This window comes from Macrobrachium nipponense, chromosome 37 (genome assembly GCF_015104395.2).
Source record: "Macrobrachium nipponense isolate FS-2020 chromosome 37, ASM1510439v2, whole genome shotgun sequence".
In the NCBI taxonomy this organism is placed as follows: domain Eukaryota; kingdom Metazoa; phylum Arthropoda; class Malacostraca; order Decapoda; family Palaemonidae; genus Macrobrachium; species Macrobrachium nipponense.
In genome coordinates this window covers 5,556,682-5,564,592 of record NC_061097.1, presented here as the reverse complement: position 1 = coordinate 5,564,592, position 7,911 = coordinate 5,556,682, and positions in this window count along the sequence as shown.

The following is a 7,911-nucleotide window of genomic DNA, read 5'->3' as shown; positions in this document are numbered from 1 at the left end:
TCACATACAAACTAAAAATTAAAATTACGAAAAAACTCAAACAAAACGCAAAACATACAAAAGCAGAAATACAAATAAAAATATATGAAAGGTAAACAAACTACCACACTCAAAATAAAGTGTCTAATGACCCACTTTGTGTACCTACTATGAAACTATATATAGCTAGTTGAATACTGGACGAGTTGTTGTTCAATTCCGTTCCATTTTCTTAAATAAACAGCGACTCTGAAATTAAAAGTCCAGTCTATTTGAGCAAAAAGACAGTACTCTAAATCTAGGTGAGTGAAAGGATGTCCTGTGCTAAACTGTGTTCCCTTATGGCAGAAAAAGGTGGTTTAGAAAGAGGAAACCTATAGTCGATTTTTTTAAACCTGGCAAACTTGCACTTAACTTGCACTTAGCTGCTTGTCGCTGATTGGATGAATGTCGTATTGTCCGAATCTCTCAGTTTTGTTTTCACACTGTTTCAGAATTGTGATTATACGGCCATAGATTGAGATAAGAGCCAAATTATGTAATGTTATGTAAATACCTGTTGTAATAACTTAAGTATTAAGAAGTTACATACCAAATTATTATATAATAGTTAACAGTTATGAAACAACACTCTCCGAAGCTGTAGACTTGAAATATGTTTCAAACGCATGAGCTTTAATGTTTAAATTTCTAGCTAGATTTTTAGCGCAATCGTGCCATTGGTGCTTTGGAAAAAAGCAAAACGTATTTATTGTACATTCCTGAAGGTTGTATAACGCCTCAGAACAAAATACTATCATAGAAAATGTATGCTTGCTGAAACATTTGGGGTGGAAGAGTTGAGAAAGGAACAGCCGGTGAGTTTTCGTTTGCACACACCGCCATCATCAATCAGCTTAGAATCGGCTATCGAGTAGTTGGCTCACTGTCGTCGATTTCACCTATTTCAGCCATGGCCACAAGAGACGATATGGAACAAAGCAGAGATGAAGGCGCTTCAAACACCAGGCATATACATGCTGCTGGCAGTAGGCTTACCAGTCAGTGACGTAAAATAATAATTAATGTTTTTTCAATATTTCACTTCACAGGGCCCTAGCAAGACAATGAAAGAAATCATTAAGGCGACAGCAACAGCAACTTTATACACATCCTAAAACATTAATGACATTCCGTGAGCAGTACTTTTGAAATGCAAAAAATGAACATTATGATATATAAACATCTTTATTATTTTATGAAGACAAGAACACCACAACCCGCATTTGAACCTCCCGCTGAGAGTACGTCAACTTTCTGTCAATCCCGAGGCTGTTCCTCCCACAACTCCTCCACCCCAAATTTTCTGACAAGCTTACATTTCTACGATAGTATTTAGTTCTTAGGCGTTATACAACATCGGCAATGTACAATAAATATGTTTTTTTTTTTTCCAAACAACCAATGGCATGATTGCACTAAAAATCTAGCTAGAAATTTAAACATTAAAGTTCATGCGTTTGAAACATATTTCAAGTCTACTGCTTCGGAGAGTGTTGTTTCATAACTGTTAACTATTATATAATAATTTGGTATGTAACTTCTTAATACTTAAGTTTATTACAACTGTTATTTACATAACATTTCATAATTTGGCTCTTATCTCAATCTATGGCCGTATAATCACAATTCTGAAACAGTGTGATAACAAAACTGAGAGATTCGGACAATACGACATTCATCCAATCAGCGACAAGCAGCTAAGTGCAAGTTAAGTGCAAGTTTGCCAGGTTTAAAAAAATCGACTATAGTTCTAACGGAAAGACCTCTGTGTTCCAAAATTCTGTGTCTAAGCCAACAAGTCGTCAGTATTCAACTAGCTATTATATAGTTTTCATAGTAAGTCCACAAAGTGGGTCATTAGACACTTTATTTTTGAGTGTGGTAGTTTGTTTACCTTTCATATTATTTTTATTTGTATTTCTGCTTTTGTATGTTTAGCGTTTTGTTTGAGTTTTTCGTAATTTTTAATTTTTAGTTTGTATGTGATGTTCGTTTCATTTTATGTTTTTACTGAAGCTTTTAATCAAACAATTCATTTTAATGTAATTTTTTAGAGATTTCTCATCCTTGTCATTTTTTCAGCCTGAAGATGAGGTTTTAAACCTCGAAAGCTCGTAATATTAAATAATGTTTTTCCTAGTCTTGGCACTATTATTTATCATCAAGCTATATATATATATATATATATATATATATATATATATATATATATATATATATATATATATATATATATAATGGATATATATATATATATATATATATATATATATATATATATATTATATATATATATATATCCTATGACTAGAAAGCGTAGGAAAATAAAAATTCACCAGTCTCTTTTCACTGCGGTTATTTCCATTTCTAAAAGAAATAGAAGAAAGACGTCCTAAATAGTTCAATGTAGTTTTGGATAAGTAGTGAAAGATTTAGTAAAATAAATAAAGAAACACGAAAATCTATGGAAAAACCTGATGTTCATTAAAAGTTAAGTTTAGATTTCTTCTAACCAATCATAAATCACCTTTTAATGAGAGAGAGAGAGAGAGAGAGAGAGAGAGAGAGAGAGAGAGAGAGAGAGAGAGAGAGAGAGAGAGAAACTCTGACCAGATGAATCAGTACAAATGAACTTGGCTATGCTCGAAACTTTGATCTGTAAATTTGTTGTGCAAAAGTTTCTAATATCATAAATTACTTAGATAAAAGAATGTCTTCGGGCAATTCCCTGCTGATATCTTATCGATATCTACTGACTAATATTCTTAAGAAAATGATGTTTAGTAATAACAAGCAATTGGGGATAAGATACAGTAGTAACATCGGAATGAATTTGAAAAAAGATTCTTCGTGGACACATTTTAAGGTATAGGGGAAAACATTATTTTTTCCAGTGAGAGAGAGTGCGAGAAACTGTTCCCAGCTCATCAGGTTCCCAACACTTCAAACTTTTATTATTAAATTTTTGTAATATCGATCATAATTCAAAACTGATTCTTTTTTGTGGGAATATTATCTTTTTAATTTGTTTATTTTATTAAAGTTACTTAATCGATATCGAAATCCTAATCATACGATGCAAACACTTATACAACTGAAGCCATTTTCCTCTTGTGATGGACTGAGATATCAGCATTCGGTCAATTTTATGGTGGCATTTCATTTACCTTGTGAACAATTTCAAGTCATCAATAACGTAATCAGATCCCAATGAGAAGGACACCCGAACTCTCTTAATGAGAAGTTGCCCTTCTGTCTTTCGTCGGCATTTCAAGGAAACGTTGTTAGATTCATTATGCTTGCAGTGGGAAGGCGTTCTTGTGATTATTCTGAAAAAAGTCCCTTTTACAAACATTTTTTGGTGACAGTAAAAGCAAACATTTCCTATTTATCTTAATTCACATGAAATTTTACGGTCAACAAATATCAATATTATGGTCAACAAATATCAATACTAGTCCTCCAATAATTTTAGCAATGTTTCCTGTACCTCACTACACAGCAATTTCTTCAATAGTTTACATTATTGTGTTTTCGACCTATTGATGTGGGTTCATATTCACTTAATTAAATGGGAAGCATTATCAATGGCAATAACTTTTCTTACGAAATAAACAATAATTTTAAATGTTCACTAAGGTAGTACTACGCCAGAAATCCTTTAATACTGTAAAAGACCTAAATAACTTACTTTTCTCAATCTTGGTTCGTATTTTTACAGACGTTTATGTAGCATACAAATACGAAAAAAAAATCTTATAACATTGTTCTAAGAATTTTATAGGAAATGGGACACAGACAGCTAATGTCTAAATTGTTTGTGATTGTTGGTAATTTAGGTTAGAATTGTTTTGAAATCTTTATGGCTAAATGTGGTTTTTGCAAGGTAGCTTCACCCACTTCCAGTTAAGTGATTGAGGATTATTAGATTCGTTAAAAGGAAACTGTTCCGAATATTGGGACTAGCAAAGCCTCTATTTTGATCGGTGATTTGTTGACAGTAAGTTTATGACACTTGTTTACTGGGTCTCTTCATCTGAAGATTTCGATGTTGAGATCAAATGTTCACCAGAAAACTGCAATTCTCCTCTTAGTTGGTGTTAGACCTCGTCCCTTTGACTGAATTTTCTTACGAAGGAAAAAAATGATACCAAATTTCAATTTTCATACATAAAATGAGGCGTCCTTCTTTTGATAAAAAAAAAGCCTTTGTATCAGACAAAAATAATAGAAAAAATAAAAATTCCATTAAAAAAAGTTCTTAGGTAATGAATGCATAATCAGAATATAATAACGTTTTTACTTTGGCTTAACCATTCTTTTCAAATATTTTTACTTTAGTTTTTCACAATTAAAAGCACTGTAATTAACTGTTAACGATTCATTCACATTTTACATCCAGTGCTTACGTTTTAACCTGCTACCACTGCCTGTTGTTATTTTTTTATGACACAAAATACCACTACTAAGAATGACATAGACAACAGATGAGTGCCAATAATAAATTTTTACTGAACAATTCTTTTCAAAACTTAGATGGGCCAATTCTTCCTGTTGGGATCTGCTTTAACTATTACAGGGTTGCAGGTCTTTTATTCTACAGATACTACTGCTCCTCAAGAACTTCTTGATTTTACGATTTAAGAGTAATTAGTCACCAAACCAAAGCATTGCACGGACTTTGGTTGGTAGTTATACAATTGCCAGTCCTATGGACTACAGTTTGTATGGAGTAAAACTGAAATATGTCGCCTGCAACTAACAGGGTTAGAAATGCTCGTTTTGCTTCCTAGCCCTTGTCTAATCTTGGATTTGCTCTTTAGTTTCCCCTGAATGAACATCAGCCAGTCCTATCGCTGATTCCACGAATGGTCTGCTTTTAATGTCATTAAAACTTCTTGCGGAATCCTCTGATTGTTGCGTGTTTCCATCACGAGAAAGCAAATGCATTTGGTATGGAACCTATTATTTTATTTCGAGAACAATCTTGCCTCTTGTAGTTTCATTTCTCTTTTGTTTACTTTACTGTTATTCCCCCTTCGCTTAAGTTGTGTCCTTTCGATAAGTGCAGTTTTCGTTAACATTATTATGCTATATACATTCTGCAATCATCCAACTATGGTGTTCTTACTCCTCTGCTACATTTTCTTCCATTGAATTAAGGTATCTTTGGCACATGATCACGGTGCAAACAATTGTTCTATTAGTACCCTTATTATTTCTATTGTTTTTTTAAAGCTATCAATGGGCCTAATGTACATTTTACCCTATTATACTTTCACACATTTTCCCACACTCTTCCTTTGCCTTTTATTCCTCTCTGGCCTTTGCCTTCATGTGCATTATTCCATTGCTATTTGCCTTTTTATTATTGTTTACTAGATTCTATAATTTGTCAAAAAAATATCAACGAATTCCTAGGAAGGGGAATTCAGCAATCATCTCCTCCTTATTCCTCTTCCGTTGTCTCCCCCCTTTTACCTACCCCTCTCGATCTCCCCGTTATTCCCATTCTCCCAGCATCTTGACATTATAAGCTTACATGCGACAAAGGAATTCTCGGTCGGTCTTTGCAATGAATTATCCTCCTAAAAAGGAAGAACGTGTGAAGGTCATTGATGGCATAAATTTTTGGGAAGGAGCGACTGTAGATGGAACGTTGAAGGACCATCTTTTTTGCTATCCATTTGAACATGCATTTAAAAATGCATTTAAAACAGAGATATAATCAAAACTAGGAAATATAGTGAAACAACCAGAAACGTCAAATGAAAAAGAGCAAAGTATATAAGGCTCTTGCTTTCCTGCTTTCATATTGATGCAAAACCGATTAATTCATGTTTCAATAAATCAGTAACGCAACAAAATCGTCTATAGCAACCAGAACATAATTTATTTTAATTTTGGTAAATTGCTGCGGAATTTTTTTCACTTTGATTCAACTCCTAAGGTGAATATTCCATCAAGGACTGAATTAGAAAATAATCTCATCAACTACACCAATGCACGCGTTCCATAAGTTCGGAATTGTCATGGAAATTCTATTTGGTATGAATTCATACCAAAATATTTCAGAGTGTTCATGAAACAATGTTTCCATTTTCCGCTTTTAAACTTTGAATCTGGTTTCGGATGGTAAGCATTATGATCCATCAAGGAGGAAATCTCCTGTAAGACTTGCACGGTTGTTCACAGACTTCCTGTAGTCGTCCGCTTGCTGTTTGCTGCTTTGATTGGGGTTATCTCTTTACTATTATAAGTGATGTGGTGTTTTCTCATTTTATATTTATAGGTGTTCATATTGGGAAGACGTTCGACTAATTTTGGAGCAATTTCTTTCTTTAAGTAAAAGACAGATAATGAAAACTCGAGATGTTCTTCAATCGATGAATTACCTTTTATGCTATAAATAACCTCGATGCATAACTAAAATAATTAGAAGTGTATTATTGAATTTATATTATGACATCATAGGACAATCCTTTTCATTGATTCGGCAAAATAAGAAAGTTAATCACTATGTTTATTGGAATGATCACCAAATTATATCATGAACCCTAATGTTATCCAAGGCAGTGAGCTACTATGGCAGAATAAAAGAATTGGACAACAGTGTGACAACTACTGCTTTGAAATATGTCGAGAGAAATCTAGATAACAATGTAAGTTTGTTCTCGAAGCATTCTAAGTAATCTCAAGTAATTCATATTCAAGTTAAATCCCTGAAATGTAATAAACAAAACTAAAAATACTAAAATCCAGATAGGGGGTCAATACCGTCAGCGCACCTCACGTGGTACACTTTCTTACATCTTGCGGTCCAACTACTCCAAGAGAGCTTAATTTTCATAAATCAAATAAAAAATACTAAAATATCTGGCATGATTTTTAAACAAAACTAGTCTTTACGAAAAACTTCCATCCAATAATTCATAAATTACTTAACTAGAATTAATTTTGAATAGAGAGGTATCGTTCAACTTAAATACATTGTTTAAAACTTAATCTAAATAATCAATCTTTAGATTTTGGTTTTCTGTAAAAGAAAGCTATTGTCATGGTTATTAGTATGCCTGTCCTTACTTTCTATGTCCGATGTCAGATCTTAAACACTACTGAGGCTAGGAGGTTGTACATTGTAATGTTGATCATCCATCCGCCAATCATTAAACATTCCAAATTGCATTCCTGTATCCGCAGTAGTTTTTATTCTATTTAAGGTTAAAGTTTGCCATACTCGTGCGTCAGGCACTGCTATAGGTGTCAACAACATAGACTGAAAGTTTCATGAACCATGGCTGAGAGCTTCATACAGCATTATACAATATACAAAAAAACTCGATTGCGCCGCAGAAACTTTGGTGAACATTTTACCTGATGTTATTTAAGTCAGATCAGATACAATTATTCCTCATAATTCAACGAGGCTTTATTCACACAGTCTAGGCACCGTGGGGTGGGAGGTGCTGATGCATCCGGCCACCTTCAGTCATCAGATCAAATATATAATATATATATATATATATATATATATATATATATATATATATATATATATATATATATATATATATATATATTCAATCAGATGAGAGCATTAAAAAGGGTCCAGGAATCCACCAAATATTGTGAAGAACATTTTATTAGGAACGTTTCATACTGCTTCAGAGTACATCTTCAGCCTGTAATTATAAATTGTGACAATTTAATTAATAGTAAAATAATACATTAAGACTAAAATATCAAGATAATAAGTTAATTAAAAACCTTTTAGAGAACATTTAAAACAAACAATAGACTAAAACTTTAAGAAATATGTTGTTAAAATTTTACAGAAACATTTAAAACAAATAATAAGAGAACAAGTACAAGTAGAGAAGGGAATGATTT